At 34.9% G+C, this 21,386-nt stretch overlaps 1 protein-coding gene across 1 annotated transcript in view; it reads right to left on the reverse strand.

Annotated features, from left to right (window-relative positions):
• Positions 1-15,592: 15,592 nt before the first annotated feature.
• Positions 15,593-21,386, reverse strand: part of LOC145675006 (uncharacterized) — a 36,627-nt gene continuing 30,833 nt past the window's right edge. Inside the window, exon 5 of the transcript XR_014129099.1 lies at positions 15,593-16,598. The gene's annotated coding sequence lies outside the window, so the exon portion shown is untranslated. The remainder of the gene's footprint in view (positions 16,599-21,386) is intronic.

Raw genomic sequence — 21,386 nt, forward strand, 5'->3', positions numbered from 1 at the left:
TGATGAAATCCTAAAAGAACAGAGTAAAAGCTCAGAGTTGAATAGTTGTATTGAAGAAGTGACTTATGATTCCATCAATGCTGTAATGGTAAATCTTTCAAACCAATGTGATTCCAAAATTAACTTGAATAGAATTGGCAAAATCCTTGATGAAATTTTAGAATTAGATTCATATTTAAAATATCTCACTGAATCATCATGGTGTAACGTACATAATTTAGAGTTTGCATTGATAAATTTTATTAACCCTCTCGTTTTGTTTAATTAGCATTCTGGTAAGATCACAGTGATCAACTTAGGATGACTGGCTCCTACTGATGTGGTGGGCTACCGCAGCCTTGTTTTCCAACTAAACACGCCAACGTGGTGAACCACTGAGTCACAAAGGGGAGAATAATAAAAAAAAATCACAGAATCAATGTTCAAATGCAAATGTGAGATTAGTAAAATGAATACTTACATGATAATTGTTATCAACTATCGTTGCATTCACTTTGTATTAATCTTTTCGTTGAATACGAAAATATTTCAAGTAGTACTTGAAGACATTGAAGCAAAGGTCCCTCCAATATTATGGGTTATTCATATTATGTAATGCCCGGAGTAGGCAATTTTCTTATTAGTCCCCTCTGTATTATTTTTGAATTTTAACCAAACGTTCTATTTTTTCACTTTGCTTCGGGGATGGAAACATATTAATTAATAAATAGGGTAGGGTCTTGCTAACTTAATGCAGGCAGTATATTTTTATATACTTTGAGCGTGACGACCTCACATGTGCCCAGTCTTTCATTCCATAGTAAATGAAATATTTTTAGTGTTATATTAAACGTGTGTTTTTAATATGTAATCTTAACAAAATGTGAACCAATCGTGTGCACTATATCATATATTTTAGTTGTGTTGAATTATTTTGAATATTTTTAGTGAATAGTTTGTGTTAATATGTCAATGAAAGTACATTTTTCAATTTTATGAGTAATATTGATGTTTCAAATATAATAAATTTTTATGCATTTAGCAGTAAGGAATATTTTATCTTCATGAAAAATAATATCATGATAAGTTGAATTATTTAGTGATATATGCTATTCTTGAGTGATATTGTGTGTTTTATTTTAGAATTAAGAAGTATTATTGCAAAATATTAAGTTAATTTTACCATTTTAAATTTATTGGTATACATTTAGTTTGTATTGTTGTATATTCTTAAATATGGCATTGAATACAATACCTCATTGAATACAATACCTTACCAAATGTTATGTTTTATTAAATATATTATTGTATTGAATATATTAATATGTTTGTGTAATTTAGTTTGAATTTTGAAAAACATTATGAAGTATAATGTTGAATAGTATTTTGAATTACAAATAACTATTGATTTATATTCAAATATTGAAATTATTTTGTGTTTACATTTCAAGGAATAATTGAAATAAATGAAAAATATAAACAAATAATAAAAATGAAAGGACTCAAAAGACATTTACGAAATGGCCCTCGCGTTATCGTAAATGGCCCTCGCGTTCGTTATTCTTCGAATTTCGCGATCATGTGCGTTCGAGTGAAGCTACAAACTGTTATTCTTCAGTGTGAACGAACTTGAAATGACATTAACCCTCTATGGACTAATGGAGTGCTGTGATTGCTGTTGTGTTGCAATGTGGTTAGGAAGATTTGGATTCCAGGGTTCTTGCCCACTTCTGTGATACCTTCAGTGGACAGTCCGTTGGCCGCCATTTGTAACAAGATGGATTGGCCTGAATTTTTAAATCAACCCTCGTATTTCTCCAACATCAGTTCTTAGAAATATAACGTAATCAGCTAACAGTTGGAGGAGAACAATGCTTAAGAATTTGTCACCGAAAAGGTGCCTGACTTTTCTAGACAGTCTTGCTGCCTCCCGTCAGCCCATATTTCGAGGAAAAATTTAGCTACTCTCGTTGTAAACGCCCACGCACAAGCCCTCATGACGATGACAGATTTTTACGTGACAATGTAAAAATTATTAATAATCGTCAATTCTACAACTTATTGGAACAATCAGTGTTTTAATGTGATTTCTATTGACCTATGGACCATTCATTATATATTATTAACAATATAATAGTCAAAGCTTAATGTTCTCTACGAACTATATTTTAGTTTGTCAGTGTATTCTTGCGCTGTGAACTGGCAACGATGTGACGCGCGAAGAAGCTGAGAGAGCGTCAACACCTACTAAGCAACATAAACGCAAAAAATATCAGCTCTCTAATATGGAAATCGTATTAACAAACATATAAAGTGAAACATTCAGTATATTTTATAAATTTTGTGATTTTAAGTTCCCTTATAAGTTTCACGGAATATTTACAATGGTACAACTACCAAAATTAGTGATTTGTAACTTTGTTGTGTAATGGATACATTTTCATCTCATATTTATAGTCGACTTTTTGAATGAACAAACACAGAGAAGAATGTCACTATGAGCCGTATCATGAAGACATCAAATAAACTTATCTTCATACAGTGATGAAGTGAAGTGCCGGTAGTAAACTGCGTAGCCATTAACCGATTCATCATCTTCGTTCGGTCGAAAATTTCGCGTATTATTTCGCTTATGTATCGGTTCGCATATCGCAGTGATTGGGCCATCTTTTTCGTCTAAGTGAAATATTGTGTCTTGTGTTGCCATACGCTTGTAAATGTTCTATATTCATTGAAGATAAAAATTAAATATAAGTGTTTCGCTAATATTTTCTTTTTTAATATGCAGTGAAAATAATATTAATAATTTCAAAGTGTGTGATCCATATTGTCTCTTTCTCAGCAAATGGAGAATATTACCTTTTAATAGGGTACATGGCTTAGAGTAGAACCAAACAGGTAAGGTACTCCTAAGCAGTGGAGGGCAAACATTACTTTCGACTCTCACTATCCATCTGGCGTGAATCATGCATTGCTGTCCCACTTGTATTCTTTTACAGGTACCGACCAGTGTATCTTGGAGCTGACGTAACAGCGACGGTGGGTATATGGCTTATTTATTTATTTCATTTTCCGCCGTAAGAACTTAGCGTTCATGGCTTCGTCAAGAGATACAGTTACTATTACAAGTTATAATAATAATAATTGCAAGAGATACGCTACAATTAGTATTACAATTATTAAAAAAAATAATATATAATAATACAATATATAAAGTAATAATATAAAATATATACGTAACAATAAAACAAACTAAGTGTACTTTTAGAGAAAATATAAATTTACCTTGTTTTATATATTTTAAAATTCAAATAAATTTTGATATTTACATTATAAAGAAAGATCACAGTGAAGATATTCATCTAAACCATAGAAAAGATGTTTGAGTAACAGTAACTTGAGGTGTCTTTTAAACTGCAAGTTTGGCATTCGTTTGACACGATCTGGTAATTTATTATAAAGTTTTATTCCTATGTGGTGTAACGAATTTTGAGTTCTTGTTAGGCGGAAATTTTGTATATGAATATGATTGGTTGTTCTTGTGTTGTATTCGTGTAGGTCCGAGTTGAGTTGAAAGTTTCTTTTATTCATATTTATAAATGATGTTGTTTCTAGAATGCCTCTGATATGTATAACGCCCGAATCTTAGGACCGTGGAGGAGTGAAGATACTTGTTTATTGCCAGTCTCTTACGTCAATTTACTAATTTATGCATTTGAATGATGTTGTAAAGGAGATTTTTGAGAGATCCAAGGTTCGGATCCCAATATTATTATTAGTTAGTCTTCTCGAACTGGAACAAACGAGTATCGAACCCCATTCCCCTTATATCAGGCGCTCCGAACAGGAACAGCCCTTATACCCGTTTCCTCCCACTTTCTTCATTCCACCTTCTCATTCATTTCTCATCATTAGCGTCTCCTTCAACCTAACCGGATAACCGTGGGACATAAAACTTAAAGATTTCATTTCATTTTTACAAGGATCAAATTATAATTCCACATTGTGTAGCACTATTGTCTTGGTCTTGCAAAAGAAAATGTGATCTTGAACTTGCATGCAGCACTAAAACCAAGACCAATAATGCTAATCACTATTCGTCCAAGAAAATTTCAGAAATTTTGTCCGTGATCAAAAAAATATTTGACCAAGTGATTCCTCTCTCTCTCTCTCTCTCTCTCTCACACACACACACACAATGTTTCTTTCAGACATATTTTTGGAGAGCACTGTCCTCCTTAGCTTTGAGTGTCCTCCGCAGGAGACCAAAATAATACGTCTGTAATATAATAACAATAAGAATAGAATAGTACAAGCAGTGCCTCCCCGAATACTAAGTGAGCCCCCCGGAATTTTTTTCTGAAGGAAACATTGCATGCACACACCTACCCGCACACACACTTATAAATAATATTTTGCAGTGTACAATGTAGATAAAGTGTATATGACAAAAATATTTTTTAATGAATGAATCTATCTATCTATTACAAAGACATTTATGCGTTCTACGATTCACTTAGCTTACCTGCTTCCTGTGACAATAATTCTTGCAAGATGTTCAAAGCTTAATCAGGGATAGAGTATTGTGTGACTATGTAATCCGATGTTTTCAGTTGTTGAACGGGACAATGTCTGATGCTGGAAGGACAATTCTCAACATTGTTGAACTTTGAGATGGATAAAATCCCCGTTTCGGTAACTTCTGTATGCTTAAATTCACTGTCCTCGCATCCAACATATCATTTGAACCTGACATATGGCGCAAAGCACTAAATAACGATCACTAGCATAACGATCACGATTCAACAGGATCACTAGCAAATGATCGCGTAAGAACATATTGATATCCATTTTCCAGCAGATACTTTATACAGAGAACAGTTGATCTAGATTGCTTCATACGCCTCGCTGGTTAGGAATTGCTTTCCAAGCACCATGCTTGCAGATTTTATAGTCTCTAAGTAAGGAAGAAAATAATTTTCCAACCAATCAAGGTGACTATCATCAAGAGAAAAACTCTTGTTTATCATGATTTCTGCTTTCTACATGGTGATGTGTGTTGCTTACGTCATGCATAGAGAACCATTTGTTGATATTGGTAATGAAAATCAATGTTGCTTCAGAATCTTTGAATTTGTATGCCTCGGGATGTGTGGTTGTGTTGTCTTTTTGTCCTCGGATAACACCAATTACTGATGGTGAGAATATTTCCTTGGCTCTTCTGACGTTCATTTTCTCGAACGAATTAGGTTCGATCTGTTTTTTCGTCAGACACCTAACAGGTTTAGTAACCTCTTCTTTTTGCAGTTTGTATAAGAGTTGTAAATACTCTCCTGAAATTACTCCAGTACCATCAGTCATTTGTCGTTCAAGAAATTGAGTCCTGACATTTTTCAAAATATGGCACTGATCGTAGCTTAGAAACAATTTCCTGTTTTCATTTAATGGATGTATAATCTCTGGTTGTAGTGAACCCCCACCGAAATGCCTCATCATTGTTGTGTTGGTTTTATGGTTGTCAGAAACAATTCTAATTATAACAAAACCGCATTCCTGTACTTCCTGAATTACATGCAATGCTAGTTGGTACAATTCACGGCCAGACAGTTGCTTCGTGAAGAAAAATGAGCATGGGATTTGTTAACTGACTGAAAGCCCTCTTGTAACAAAACAAAGAACACGATTGGCCACCACTTGCTTTTTAGGAGCTTCAATACGTTCCTGCACGTTTATTTATGGGGTATCTGTAACATTTGCTGGTGAATGGGACGTTTCTTTATAGCCGAAGAAAGCGTCAAGTTTTCGATCATAAATAAGCTTAGGGATGATTGCAGCTTCACCTACAATCAATGAACAAAAGCGTTCTATTGCCGTTATATTTTTTTGCCTCTAAAGTTAAACGTTCTCTAATCAATGGTGTTACACCGCTGGAGGAATCACTAGCAGTACGTATCTATTAAGTGTTCTCTTATACGGGAGTCTTACAATCCTCTTGAGCGTACATGAAAATAACCATTCGGAGAAATGTATTGAAAAATTACACATTCCCGGATTATGTTACTGCTCCACTTACCCTTTCCCTTATTATAGTTAAAGAGTTGCTCTATGCACACTACCCCGATCAGCGTCTTCCTTTACACGTTGAAGTTCTTTATGAAATAGAGATGCAAAAAAGCCGGCTTTTTTGAATCGATGGTTTTTTTCACATAAAAAGCCGGCTTTTTTGAAAAAAAAACGAGAATTTTGGAAATTTTGGCTTTTTTCAACTTCATGATTATTCTATCTAAATAGCTTTCTTATAGTATATTCTATAGTTAGATAAGAATTCCATGACCTGAATGTGATATTTCGCTCTGAAATTCACCATCAAGATGGATGGAGCACGTGTTTTACGAATTAAAGCTAACATGAAGAATGTAGTATTTGAGGGTAATTTTAGAGGCTATTTAACTTTATTTTAACTTTTGAGTTATCGACATCTCTTTCCTTCTCTAGTTTGTCATCCGTGTTTCATTTCTAAGAGCTTTTAGTACTCTAGCTTCTAGCGCAAAAGTTAAACTTGCCCGTTTTTCTATTTATCCGTCAGAGCGTACGTTTTTCAATATATCCGTCAAGCCGTACTTCCATATTTCTGTTATACTGTAGCTGTGAAGTGATTTAGCAATAATTTTCCGGACACAACCTTGAATACCAATTTATACAAATAATCAGTAGCGGATTTAGAAAAGTACTTTAGGAGGGTTTTTTCTGATTGTTTCGTTTCCTAAAAAGTCCTAATTTTATTTGGGAAGTGCTTGAAGTTTATGAGTACAGGCATAATATTTCGTTTCGTTTATATGTTTAGCAATAATCTTCCGGATACAACTTTAAAAATCATTTTATACTGAGAATCAGTGGCGGATTTAGAAAAGTATTTTGGGAGGGGTTTCTTACTAATGTTTAGATTTTTTTAAACATTCGTAATTTTTATTTGACGGGAGCTTAAAGTTTATGAGTAAAGGCATAAATAATAGATATTTCGTTTGTTGCAGACATTCCGTAACTTTGGGGAACGGGCTTCAGTCCGAAAGACCGCCCCCCTAACCTTCGCAAAACCGTCACTGCTGGTAATTAGTAATAATAACGATTTAGAAACAATAAAAAAGGAAGTCGCCCAACTCACAGTACACGCACTATTTCTACATTCACAGATGGAATGAAGAAAAGCTTTGTCAGAATGGTCGAATGCTGGTTGAATCCCGGACTTCCCGATAGAAGCGCAAAAGCTAATCACTCAGTCATTTTTGTTGTGGACTTGTATTTAGCTTAACTTAAATATATTCCGTAGTTTTTTTTTGGGGGGGGGGAGTTCCGTAATGATATGTTGAATCCCTCTTGTTAAAAATTCAGAAAACTTGAGGATTGGGTAAACTGTGATGGTGGTTCTATAAAACTTAACTGTAGAATTTCAAGAATATACAGAACCAAAAGCTCTAGATGTGCAGCCTTTAAGTGTATCATATAAATTTAAGTATTTCTCTTATGTTTTATTTTAATTTTATTTTGTTTCAAAAAGAGGGTATGGAATATTTTGAAGTAAAAATACTACATACTATTTTGCTAGTTATTTGTGTATTCTTTAAAAAGAAGTGTTTACTTTTAGGGTTGGCTGGTTTACACCAACATTTTTTTTAAATAACTGGTTTAAACCACAAAAATAAAAAGAATGAAAAATGCGAATCGTGTGAACTTCATGGTAACGTTTCCAGATATCAAACCACCTGCAATAGTTTTATTTCCCTTTCACCTTTTAATCAAGGTGTCCCATGTTCAATTCTCGGTCGAACCACAAACCTTCTTTCATGCGTAACCCAAGTAGCGGTTCGGATGTCAGTTTAAGCGAAAGTCTTCTCCTTGATAATCTCGGTATTTCGTAAGGATGTTAAGCCTAAATATACGAAACAAACCAAATTTTATATTTCCGCATGCCTAAATGCGTGTTGTTTTATAAAGAAGCCAATATTGCTTAAATATATTGATAGAAATTTGCAAAATTTATCGATTGCCTACGTAGCTTCCAACATTAGCTTGGATTGGACTTTCAATGATATCTACGTACCGGTACTAAATTTGTAATTTAATACCTCAGTTTTAGCGTACTGATTATGGTACGTTGACCTTTAAATTTTACATGCAAAACAATAACAGGATTTTCCCGTTATTGTCTTACATTTCAAGTAATGACGGGATTTTCCCAATGGCTGGGGCGGGAGATTCTCAATTTAAGAAATTTACTGACCGGACTTCTTTAAGCTTATGGGAGTTCTTCCGGCATAACCCAACTGTTGCATAATAACATCAAGGCGAAACAAACTTAGGCTATTTCTGTGAATATGTAATATAAATACATAAAGCAAAAAATCTAAATCAAAAAAGCCTGGTTTAAACCGAAAAAGCCTGGTTTAAACATCCCCCAAAAATCGGGTTTTTGGCATTTTCAAAAACAACCACGGTTCTTGCCAACTCTGCTTACTTTTGTATATAGGAGGTTAAAAAATTCTTATTATATAACATTGGTTAATCCTGTGGAATTCATAATGTAAATATGTTGAAGAAAAATTGTTTGAAATATTTTTTCGAAATTCATAGTTTATTTTCGATGTTTTATATTATTATCAGCATCAACCACTAATTAAATGATTTTTTGTGTTATAGAGAAGCGATACAAAGTCTGTTTTATCAATTTAAAGCAGTATTTTGAAAAAAGCCCAAAATTTCCCAAGCAAAAAAGCAAAGCAGAAAAAACCGAGTTTTTTTTCAAAAAAGCCGGTTTTTTCCGAGCCCTTGCATCTCTATTATGAAACACATCTTCTGCGATAAGCTGAAGCTTCTCTTTGGCTGTATTTAATTCTTCTTGCTTCTTCTGGAGTAAAGAGTTCAGTCGAGTAACTTTTACACGTAATCTATTAATGTCTCTTCTCAATTCGTCAGCGTTCAGTGTGTCCGTTTGAGTTGCTTCATTAATAGTTTCGTTTGGCGAAACAGAAGAACTTGGGTCTTCATGTTTAAGGGACGAACGAAGAACAGTTTCTTCCTTTTTAAGTATTTTTGAGAGAGGACGATTTGTTCTTGTTGGGATTCGTCTTGGTTCCTTAACATTCTTCACTTTATAGGAGGGATAGTTGGGAAATATTGTTGGCACTGAGTTCAATTTCAGTCGTCTTTAGGGCCTACGTGCCACTTGGTACGTAATCATCTTGTTTGAAGTGTAGCGAACAAAGAACTGAAGATGGAGAGTTACTATTTGGTACAAAATTTTCTCGCTAAATCGCCATAAGCCACTTTTCAAATCTTTCCTTGTCTGCTGGAAATTCGTGGAAAGACAAATTTCCGTTTTTCTTCTTATTTGAAGTATTAAATGGCACACAACAGTACACCATTATCAACAAACATGTAACACGGAAGAAGAGACCAAAAAACACACTAACTTGCACTCTCATTACCGCCAAAATTCAATACTATGAACACAACAATTAACCGTAACTATTACTTTATAATAGAAATTATCCTTGGAAGCCAGCGCCTCTCGCGTCACTTGCTGACACTTGTGCTATTACAGACATAACATGCAGCGAACGAAGGATTGTCAAGGCTGCTAAGAACAGCAAGGTAAGGGAACATCCAGTCGGCCTTGGAAACACTTGAAGAATGTTTTACGTACATGCTAAACAGCTATCGTAATTATAAATATTAGTTCTTGAGTTTCGAAATATGAGTTCATCTGAAGTAGATGGTATAGCGATAGTAGTGATATCTGCTCTGTTGTTAGCACAAAAATAAAGAAAAGGAGAAAAAACAGGAGTTGTTGGGCCTGGGAGTGGATTCTTCGCCGCAATAACGGACATGAAAGAACTGTATTTTCAACGGTGATTAGTGAAGTACTTTCAGAAGATCCTCGTTCATACAAAAAATTTTACAGAGTGAACTTTTCGGAATTTTATAGCTACTGGAATTAGTAACTCCGAAAATTTAGAAAAAAGATACAAACATGAGGGAGTCCGTATCACCTGAAAAAAGGTTTGTAGATCCTTGCATCAACCAGGTTAAAGAAATGTGGTCCACTTGAGGGTACAAGGATGAATCAATTTCATGCAGAATTAGTTTGCCTTAAAAAAGGCTTGGTACCGTTAAAATGTAAAGCTTCTTGGAATGTTCTAGATCAGTAGTCCGCAGATGAGTATAAGGGGTAAATCATGTTCTGATAGTTTCTATGTAAAAAAAAAAAAAAAAAAAAAAAAAAAAAACAACTTATTTTCAAATTAGAACATAACTCAAGTATTTTAGGTTAAGCTTCGGGCACAATGTTTAGCAAAAGGGGTCCAGCTGTTTTTTTCTAGGAAATCTTACAATTTCGGTAGTTTCTAGTCACAAATAGGTTAGTTTTGGTTAATATTATGTTAAGAGTAGGGTCCGGCATAATTATGGGATTAACTGCTGTATCTCCGTACCAATTTTAGAAAATTTACCAGATGAATTGGAGAATATATTTTGGTTTGTGAGAAAGCGTGAGTGAAAGTCAGGTGAAGGGAATAGTTGAAATTAAGAAAATACTTGTAGTTGGTTGTTCTTTTTGATGTAAACCACACGATATGTAAAGGCGGAAGGAATTATTTGGCGGAGAGGTACACTTATTATGATTTACAAGAAAGGCAGTGTGGAAATGGTCAACACTTTATCGTAAGTGTGGAAACGAAACTACACACACACACACACACACACAAAAAAAGAGAAACATCAAACCAAACCCAATTGAATCTAACCTAATTTAGTACATTTTGGTACTTTTTTGGATGGTATTTACTATTACCGCTAAAGCTGTTCAACACGTGTGCTATGCATTTTATGATATATAAAATGATTTCCCACTATCTTCGTTTATGTGTATACCCACCTTTGCCCATCGCTCGGGCTCCCCTGCTGCACTCCTACTCCGATTTAGTTAGATAGCATTTATGCTTTTTAGTGGTCACCTAGCACAAGTTGCTTCGCGTTTTAAGCACTGGTCTTTATGCCATACGTCCACACTGGATTTCGAACAATAATCACTACCAAGTGAGCCAGTGTAACAACTTAGTATTTTGGGAGAGAAGTTAAAACATTTCTTTTTTCTCGATTTTCATGTGATTGAGCGATACAGTAGTAATGCCTAATTTAAAAAAAAAATATGGACTGTCGCTTATTTCTCTTATTATTAGGTTATGCTAGCTCCAAATGCTTGCATCTTCCATTTCTCCTGTAAATTTTGCATTTTTTACGTACTTCTGGACCTTTTCTGCTAATTATTTATCAGCTTCGGCTCTTAGTCTAGCCTAGGAATGAGAGTAATGGGACAAAACATGCAAGATCCATAGCCCTTGGGTCGACGATGAAAATCTCTCATCTTCTTAATTAAAGAGGCGTCGGGGATAGGGGGCAAACTCCATAAAATTTGCCACCATATTTTTTCATAGAATGTAATTAGGTTATTAATCTAACCTAAAACAACGTACTATAACCTAACCACATACCTTAGGTTAGTTTATACGGTAATAAAAATAGTTTTTCTTTTAATGCAGATTTTATGAAGAAACATAATAGATTTTAGGTAGTTAGTTCTTCCCCCACCGTATATTTAAATAAAATATGTAATCATATTTTTAGTCTTTAACACAGCTGCTCCTTAAGAGGCTTTCTTGCCCCTGTACTCTTAGTCTGGGAGAAATATGCGGTGTTCGGTGACAGCTTTAATGAAGGAGCATTTATCAATCGTCCCTGTGTCTTGTACCTTTCCAAGGACTTGGAGAGTTTAATAGAAAGGCAACTAATTGAAGATGAGTGAAAGAGTACTCCGGCTCTCGAAATCACTTCCGGAAACTTGCACTTCCTTCTACGGAACTCTCGCAGTTCTTGCACAAAAATAAACACACTGCTAAGGAAGACTGAATTACACTGCTGACGATACAAATATATTAGTAACTGGAAAAACTTACGTTGAGTTATGTAATGCAGTAGATTCCACCATGTCTGCCATCAGTGACTGGATGGATAGAAATAAACTAATACTAAACACAACAAAGTCTTCGTGCATGTGCTTTCACGTAGCAAAAAACGAGATAAGAAAACGCAGTTGTGTAACAATTAACGGCAAAACATTGAATTACGTCTCGGATATCAAATTTCTTGGTCTTTGGGTGTCATATACATTAGATTGGAAAATTCACATTCAAAAATTATCTAGTAAATTGGCTCAAACCTGTTACATGTTAAAGCTTTTACGGAATAGTGTCAGTCAACATGTTCTGCTCACAACTTATTTTGGACTTTTTCATTCTAAATTGAAATATGGTATTATATTCTGGGGATCTACTGCACTGCTAAATTCCATATTCGTTTTACAAAAGAGCTTTAAGGTTTATGACCGGAAGTAAACCTCGAACTTCTTGTAAACATCTATTTAAATTTCTTGAAATCTTACCTCTTCCATGTTTATATATATATGAAATTCTAAAATTTGTAATAAAAGATATACAGATAGATACAAGCACGTTCCGGTTGAACTCAGATATTCATATGTATAATACAAGACAAGCGTCTGACCTTCATGTAGAGTCCTCACGTTTAAAATTACATAAGAATAGTACATTTCCTATGGCAGTGAATATTTATAACAAGCTTCCTTCCACTTTAAAAAACAAAACATCTGGTTTCAATAAAGCAGTCAAGTCCTACCTACTCGAGCACTGTTTCTATTCTGTAGAAGAATATCTCGCCTGTAGTAAATAATGTTTAAAATATATATATTTTGTATATTTATAATGTAAGGTTTTATTAACTGTTATGTTGTTTTATATCGATGTATGCAAATTAGAATAATGAAAAATTGTACCTTTTTTGTTTTATATAAATTCATACTATTTTAATATTGCATGTAGATTTAAATCTATACATATGTACACATTCAGTGTTCTTATGACGTGTCCAACTCATACGTTCACGTTGTGAACAATTTGTATGAAAAAGGATGAAAATAAATACAATACACATACAATACAATACAATACTATGCGTACGTCTGATGTGGGCAGTGGCGTAGCACAGTTTTGTGGGCCCCCTGCAAAGTATAGAGAAGGGGCCCTAGTTGTAAAGCCGATAGAAGTAAGGTTGAAGTTCTACTTCTTTAAATCTTTATTCATCGCAAGATTTCGGGGCCCCCTATACCTCGGGCCCCCCGCAATGCGGGGGTTGCGGGGGCAGCTGCTACGCCACTAGATGTGGGTCTTGGCTAGAAGATCGAAACGTCACGTATAAATTTGTTTTTATATTAAAAAAGTGCAGTCTTGTTCAGCAGTGTGTCTATTTTCCTGATTTGATTTGCAAGACGTATGACTATGATTGAGTGTCAGTTCTTGCACAACTATACGAGAAAGGAAACCAAACCAGTTTAAAAACAGCGCAGGCCTATTTGTGTCAAAATGCGGAGTTCCCCGTACCCTCGCTCCATACATTGGGAACCGAACACAGATCTCCCGCATCAAAGTGTGTACACTGATCGTTTAGTAACGGTACTCCCATCGAGAATGGAAGCAGGTCGTGTATTTGCCTTGTGTAACAGAAAAAATCCTTCAAGCAAACTCTTTACTAAAATCACTGTAAACAAACCAGTCTCCATTTTCATTGTTTTTCTCTTTAGTTGGTACAAAATATGGATTAGTTCTGTTCCTGTTCCCCGAAAAATGCTTCTCTTAGTTCGTTCATCTCGGAAATGCCATGTTGAATACCTTAAACAGAAACAAATCAAAAGTGCAGAGGAAAGTAAAATTAAAGGTGAAACAAGAAAACTAAGTTCTGAAGTGAAGAAATTGGAAGCAAAGAAGAAACAAATGGAATTATATTACAAACAAGAACAATATGCTTTCGTAGAACAAATTCAACAAATGAAACAAAACAAAATTCTGTTTTAAAATGTTAATGTAAGGATTGACATGTCCCAGAACTGGTAATATTAGGACTGATATTGAGCCACGGTAGCTCAGTGGTAGACCGTTCACCTGTGCTTCAAGTGGCCCTTGGTTCGATTCAAGCTTGCGCCTGGTGAACTCGTGTGCATAGATTTTCTTGGGGTTCTCTCGTTTGCTCCAACTTCCTTCATTCCACCATTTCATTCATTTCTCATCATCACCGTCTCCTTTAGCCTAATCGGCAAAAAGCGTGGAACGTAGAACTTAAAAGATTTCATTTTTGGGCTGATACTAATAGGTTTCAAGGAGAGTTGGCAATATAGTCTTGACTGCGTGTTATATTGTTTTTTATTGTTTCTACAAACAAACATCAACAACAACAAAAGAGTAATTTGCAATTTCAAGATAGGTGGTACTGTATCATTATTATTATATACTTGATAAATTTTGTGATAATTACTCGTGTAGAACATGACAAATATGCAAATGGTAATTAAAGAAGTGTGTTGGATGGGTATGAGGATGGAGAAGACCATTAAAAATGTGCATGATAGAACTTACCCCATATCTTCCCATTTATATTCGAGAATTTAGGTCAGGGAAAACAAGAATTTGTGTCACGGAAGTCAATTTTCACTTTTTGTGCGAGCCCTGAATTATCCACTCATACCGGCAAGTGTTGTCAAACAATAGGGTTAGATAATTAAGAAAATACGTTGCATGTCTATCCCGTATTAGAAGTATTTTCCTTTTGTAAGAAAGCTGTTTTTCCTTCTTTAGATTGGCCATTACACTACTTTTCTTGGCTACAGGTAAAGCATACACAAGTTTAATGTTTACCTCAAGAATCCAGACAATACTATTAGCGTCATCATCCCGGAGACGTTAGCAGCAATATATGACGTGCTGGAAAAGGATTATCTGAAGGTGTGTTCCATTATTATTGCAACTTTTCCATTGGTGTACTTAGTAGCACAGAATCAGTTTCACACATCCCTCCCCCACACAGATATACAAAGTGACGGGTGGGCCCCTTTCCCAGGTTTTAATAACTCCAAACGATGCGCTGTTCATTTGTTACAAAGTCCGTTCAAAATAAGTATTAGGACACCAAGGCATGCTGTATTTCGCCTAACCGCTGTAATAAGAACTATTTAAATTATTTCTTTTTTGAAAAAAAAATTAAGGGTTTCTCTTCGTTTTCCCCAACGTGTTTTCTGTATTGTAGTGTCATCGGGGCATTTTTCGGTATAATTACTTAGCAAGGAGGAGCTCTCAGTTCGATAAAGAAAGTGTTTATTTCTCATGGAAATTTATTTATATTAGGGTGCCTAAGACATCTCATAATTCTCTTCTAGTTTATTACGATATCTCGGAGTACAGTGTTGCAAACCATATATAATGCATGTTTAAGTGCCAAAGAATTCCTCAAAAGAAAATCCAATGGTAGTCCCTGACACTATCAACATTCTTGCGCAAAGAGAATGTAAAAATCTTGAATATAGATAAACTTTTGAAAAACAAAGAGAAAATATTTTGTGTACTTTGGCAACCATGTATTAGCAGAATAACTCAATGTAATCAGACTTACCTACCAAGATTGGTTGAAAAATAAATGAAATTACCTACAATTACCAGGGGGAGGGGGCTCCGAGGCTCATATGCATTTATTTATAATCTTGTAAAATACAAACATTAGAAATAAAGTCAATACTATGTATCATCATTGGGCACGAGCCTGATAATATATATATATTTAGAAATATTTTGGGTGGGTATATTTTAAAAACTTTAAAACAAATTTGCGGTCCTCGAGAATTCCACTCCCCCTTGGTAATGCTAGAGTTAACGCTTTTGAAACAAACTGCGCCAAAAAGGTTCTTCTAAATTTTATTTTTTTAAATTTTAATATTTCCCATAAATATGAACACACATACACACACAAAAAAGGTAGCTTAAGAAATAGTAACCGTGAGTGAGTGAATTTTATGATCATACAATCCAATATGTCAAAACCGTGCCATTTTAAAATAATGATATTGTTTATGTATTACAAGCCCGATAATTTGCGCAAATTTAACAAACTGCGTCCAGGCGTTGCACACAAATACCATGCTTGATTCTTTGGATAAGTTTTTTCGTTTAGCATTCAACCGAAGATGCCAAACTGCTCAATTATATTATAATACCAGTTGTTTTTTTTTTCCTACCACACAAGATGTGTGCTCCGTTTTGGAACCAACGCAGTTATGTATGAAATAGGTTAGAGTTTAACATTAAAATTTACATGTAAAATAATTTTATTTTGTAACTTTAATCAGCTTTACATTAAGTTCGGGTTATCCAGAATCTCGAATTCCCTAATATCGTCCAATATTTTATTTTTTAATTGATATTGGATCCTTTTGCTCCGTATATTCCGAAGAGAGGATTCAATATATTTTGCAAATGCTGAAAAGCCATCGTCAGTTTTTCTCCTTTTCTCTGCGATCACCTGCAACGCATCTGTAGAACTTTTGATCATTTCTCCTGAAGGACTTTTGGGCCTTTTCCTTGGTGCCTTTCGTGACGTCGATGCAACAGGGGAATCCAACGTCCTTCCCAATTCATCGCTTTCGTTTACAACAATGGTTGTATATGGTACTGCAAAGAAATTTCAAAATGTTGTTGGATATTCCAAATATATATTGAAAATGATCTGGATACGAAAATTTGTTACATTTAGGTATTTCTTCTTCTAGGTACCTCAAACTAGTGATGAGTGGGAAAACATTGCCAAGCAGTTTCAAGAAAAGTGGAACTTTCCACATTGTCTGGGTGCGTTAGATGGTAAGCATGTTAATTTACGTCTTCCCAGAAGCGAAGAGTCAACATTCCGTAATTACAAAGGCACAGACAGTATTGTGTTACTAGCCGCGGTTGACGCTACATATACCTTCATATACATTGATGCCGGGAAGAATAGCAGGCAAAGTGATGGGGGAGTTTTTAAAAGTAGTCCTCTGGCTCGTGCCATAAATTAGAATCTATTGGATTTCCCTCCTGATCGCGCTCTACCTGGAAGAAATAAATCGGTTCCGTATTTATTTGTAGCAGATGATGCCTTCCAGCTTCAATAGTAAGGCTCAAAAAATATTCAGCTACCGAGTGAGTCGAGCAAGAACGGTTGTCAAAAATGCCTTCGGAATTTTGGCCAATAGGTTTAGAATTTTATTGACGAAAATTAATATAGCTCCAGAGAAAGTGGAACTAATTATTCTTGCGTGCTGCGCTTTACAAAATTTTCTACTGCAGGAAAATTCAGATGCACCAGCAGCTCAACCCAATGGCGGATTACCAAATAGGCCTACTAGGTACGTGCCTAGGGCAGTAACTCTTGGGGGCGGCAAATCTTTTCTGCAGAATATAAAAAAATGTCTTACGTACACAATAACAATTTAGACCTTTGAAACCAATGTTTCAAATCAATTGTTTGCAACACTTTCGCTTTATACGAAAGAAACCTTGGTATATCGTATTTATGTGTTATCGAGAAATGTTTCGTCTGCTCCTTCGCCTCCTTCATATTCGGATTGAGGCGTCAATCAGTTTGTTTATTAAACCATTCTGTGACTTTTATCTCTTATAATAATGCAAGCCGCCGACCCAACCTTGCTGGTTTGTTTTTGCAAATAAACCGTCGATCTCTCACCACCCTTGAGAAACCAATGGCAAGACGGCAAAGAAGACTAATTGTTTGAAATTCACATTGCCTGTACAATGTCAGTCTTTAAAGAAAAATCATAAAAAAGACAGAGCGAAAGAAAATTCAGTCGGTCATTTTTCAGACTGCTGTTAAGTGAGTCAGTACATCTTTCGCCTGGGCAGCAAAAGTGGTTGTTTTTGAACCGTTACTTAATCTACTCGGAGCTACTTCTGTAATGCCCAGAAGAGTATTTGTGCTTGGCAATAAATAATTATGCAGATATCTATTTCGATGCAACTAGTTTTTGTCTTATCGTAAAACAAAACTGGGGCGGCTTATCGTAAACTTGCAAAATAAAAGGTAAAAGAAAAGGAACCTTACATAAAAAGCTTGGTACAGTGGATACATATTTTGGGCGAAAGGAACAAATGATTTCCGAAAGCAGTTCAGTAATTGAAGTGGAAGCGGTTACATCGGGTGAACTCTGTGAACTGAAAAATGTCGACAATATTATGGGTTTAGTTGAAGAAGAAAGTGCACTTAAAGTAGTATCTCCTCAGTTCGTAGGAGTTAGTGATTGTGACAGTGAGAGTGCAAATTTCGTTAGTGACGATCCTGCCGAGTGGTGTCTGAATGAGTCCACAATTGACATTCTTCCAAGACGTGAAATTAATCAGAATACTGAAAACGGTTTTTCTAAATCGCAAAGATTTATAGCAGTTAAGGCAAGATTTTTAAATAAGAGTGCATTTTTTCGTAAAGTTGTAAATGGCGAATCCATTTTAAGAAATTATCTGGTATATTCGTGTACCACTGGCGCCGTTTATTGTGCATCATGTAGGTTGTTCAAAGTCAAGACGAAAATTGCATCTCACGGCATTTCAGACTGGAAAAACATTTCAAATGTTCTAGCATCACTCGAAAATTTTGAAGAACAAAAACTGTGAGTTGGCACTCTTAACAAGGCAGAAGTCTGTTGGGACCTTGGAGAACTGTTTTCAATCACATATTTAGATAGAACATACGTACTGGGTCGGTGTCTTAAGAATATATATATTTATATATATATATATATATATATATATATATATATATATATATATATATATATTTTTTTTTTTTTTTTTTGTAAACAAGTTGACAAGTCGAGGGTTTCCCTTACGTGGTCACGAAGAAAAATTCAATTCTCTGCACAACGGTCAATAATGGTGTCTTTAGAGCTTATTGCCGAGTTCGATCCATTTCTTGCAGAACACATTGAACGGTATGGAAATCCGGGGAAAGGTCATACAAGTATTTGTCTTCTACAATTTGTGATGAAGTTATTGAACTGCTTGCTGATAGTGTGAGAAAATAAATTATTAATGACATGAGGCAAAGCAAATATTTCTCCATAATAGTTAATTCAACTCCAGATATTTCGCATACTGATCAGTTAGCTTTTGTGTTAAGATATGGGAATGAAAAGGGTACGCCTGTTGAAAGGTTTCTTTTGTTTCTGTCAAATTCAGGACACAAGTCTGAAAATCTAGCCAAAGCTGTAATAGATATTTTGACCAGACATTCTATTGACCGGACTAATTGCAGAGGTCAGTCGTACGACAATGTCAGTACTGGCTCGAATTAAAGGAATAAATTCTAAAGCGTATTATGTACCGTGCGCAGCTCATTTTTTGAACTTGGTCGGAATGCAACAAGCAGTTGTATGGAAGCATGTTCTTTTTTCACTATGCTTCAAAATATTTACAATTTTTTCCAGTTCAACAAAACGCTGGAACTTACTTGCTTCTTTCATGTATCCAGGAACGAAAATACTAAAATCTTTATCACAGACACGTTGGTCAGCACGAGAGGATGATGAAAACTGGAATAGTGTAATTCAGATCCTTACTCATGTTAGCGATGATCCTTTTGAGAAACCTCTAAAGAAATGAGGCCTTATTCCTCTTGAATCAACTAAACAGGCTGGAAACAGCTTTCATCATCACTTTTTGGAATGATCTACTGCAAAGATTCCAGAAAGTCACCGTGAAATTACAAAGTGTCAACATAGATTTAACAATAGTACATGATTTATTTGAATCACTTGTGAACTTTGTAACTTCTCTCGTGACATGTTCAACTCTTGTGAGCAAGATTCCATGGATAAAACTGATATGGATTACGAATGTAGTTATAAAAGGTTTAGAAAACGTAACATTCAAGTCGATGAAGTAAGAGACAATGAGGTAGTTCTAACAGGAAGGGAAAAATTTAAAGTTGATTTGTGTCTTCCTATTCTTCATAAATTGCACGTTGAATTAATTAAATGAAAGGAAAGCAATAAAATAATATCTGACATCTTCATGGTTTTTAGTAAGTCTCTGCAAAGTTTCATTTTTGTGTCATTTCTGAACACCAGCGAACCTTCAGGCTGCATATGAAACATCTAGAATCAACATTTCCAAATGAATGTGTGCATTTTGCGGAACTTCTGAAAACCAGAGGAATCTGTGATTCACCAGCAGAAATGTTAGCGTTTATACGGAAATAAAAGTTGCAATGTGTGTTTCCAAATGTGGAGATTGCATTAAGAATATTTTTGTGTACTGCCGTAACAAACTGTTCAGCTGAACTTTCGTGTTCGGCCCTAAAAAGACTGAAGACTTATCTCCGTTCAACCATGTGTAACAAAAAAAAAAAAAAAAAAAAAACGGGTTACCTATTCTCCACATCGAAGCAGACATCTTGACTGATGGACACATCAACTTTGAAGAACTTATACACGAGTTAGCAACAACGAAAATGAAACGAAATCGGCTTCATTTATGACTGGTGAATTTAATTTATTAATATATTACATAACTTTTGGTATAGCATATACATAAAATGAATTGTTTGTACTAAGCCTATTACTTTTATTATTGATTTTCGCTCTTTATTTCAGTATGTTCACTAATTTTATATTAGCCTTAAAATACTGCAACTATTATTTTTCTTTTGAGAAGGGCGCACATTAAGTTTGTGGCTAGGGTGCCGACGAAGCTTAATCCGCCACTCGCTCAACCTGGTGAAGATGAATTTCCTGGCGTGGTGCCGGATGGTAATTTACGAGGTATATGTCTTCAAGGTAGCAACTGCGCTTGAAACACGCATCGAGTTTCAAGACTATTTTAACAATGAGGGACAAGTTGAGTGGCAAGTAAAGGTGATTAAGAAGTACAATTACTGAAAGGTACTTTTTCCGTAAACTCTCGCTTGACACTAAGGAAGGTATATATTTAATGATCTATAGGTATGGTATATATATTCCTGTCACATACTTACATTTTATTGTGATTTGTTTGAGATTATGCATCTGTTTATGAATATAAATTTGTTTACTGTGTTTAAAACTAGAAATTTAATAACTGGATGCCAATTGGATTGTAAACAACTCAAATAAATGAATTTTGATTCGATAAAATGTTTACTTATTTATTTACTAGACCTTATTTTACGTGCCAAGACCAAATTTTTGGTTGCCTACAATATTGATAATGGAATATTGTATTGGAATTTTTCTCTAAATTATGTATATTTCTTTAAAAACTTGCCTATTGCAGAGGTCCCTCTGGTCAGAAATTGCGTAAAAGTTTTATGCAGTTTCTTCCGAATATCACCCCCTGACACAAAAACCACACCCACTTCAAATGTGTGTACATCTATATAAATATATCTCCATACGCTATATAACATGTCTTGTAAACAAGATAACTACCGCAATT

The sequence above is a fragment of the Thermobia domestica genome, chromosome 18 (genome assembly GCF_964235325.1).
Source record: "Thermobia domestica chromosome 18, izTheDome1.hap1.1, whole genome shotgun sequence".
Taxonomy (NCBI): domain Eukaryota; kingdom Metazoa; phylum Arthropoda; class Insecta; order Zygentoma; family Lepismatidae; genus Thermobia; species Thermobia domestica.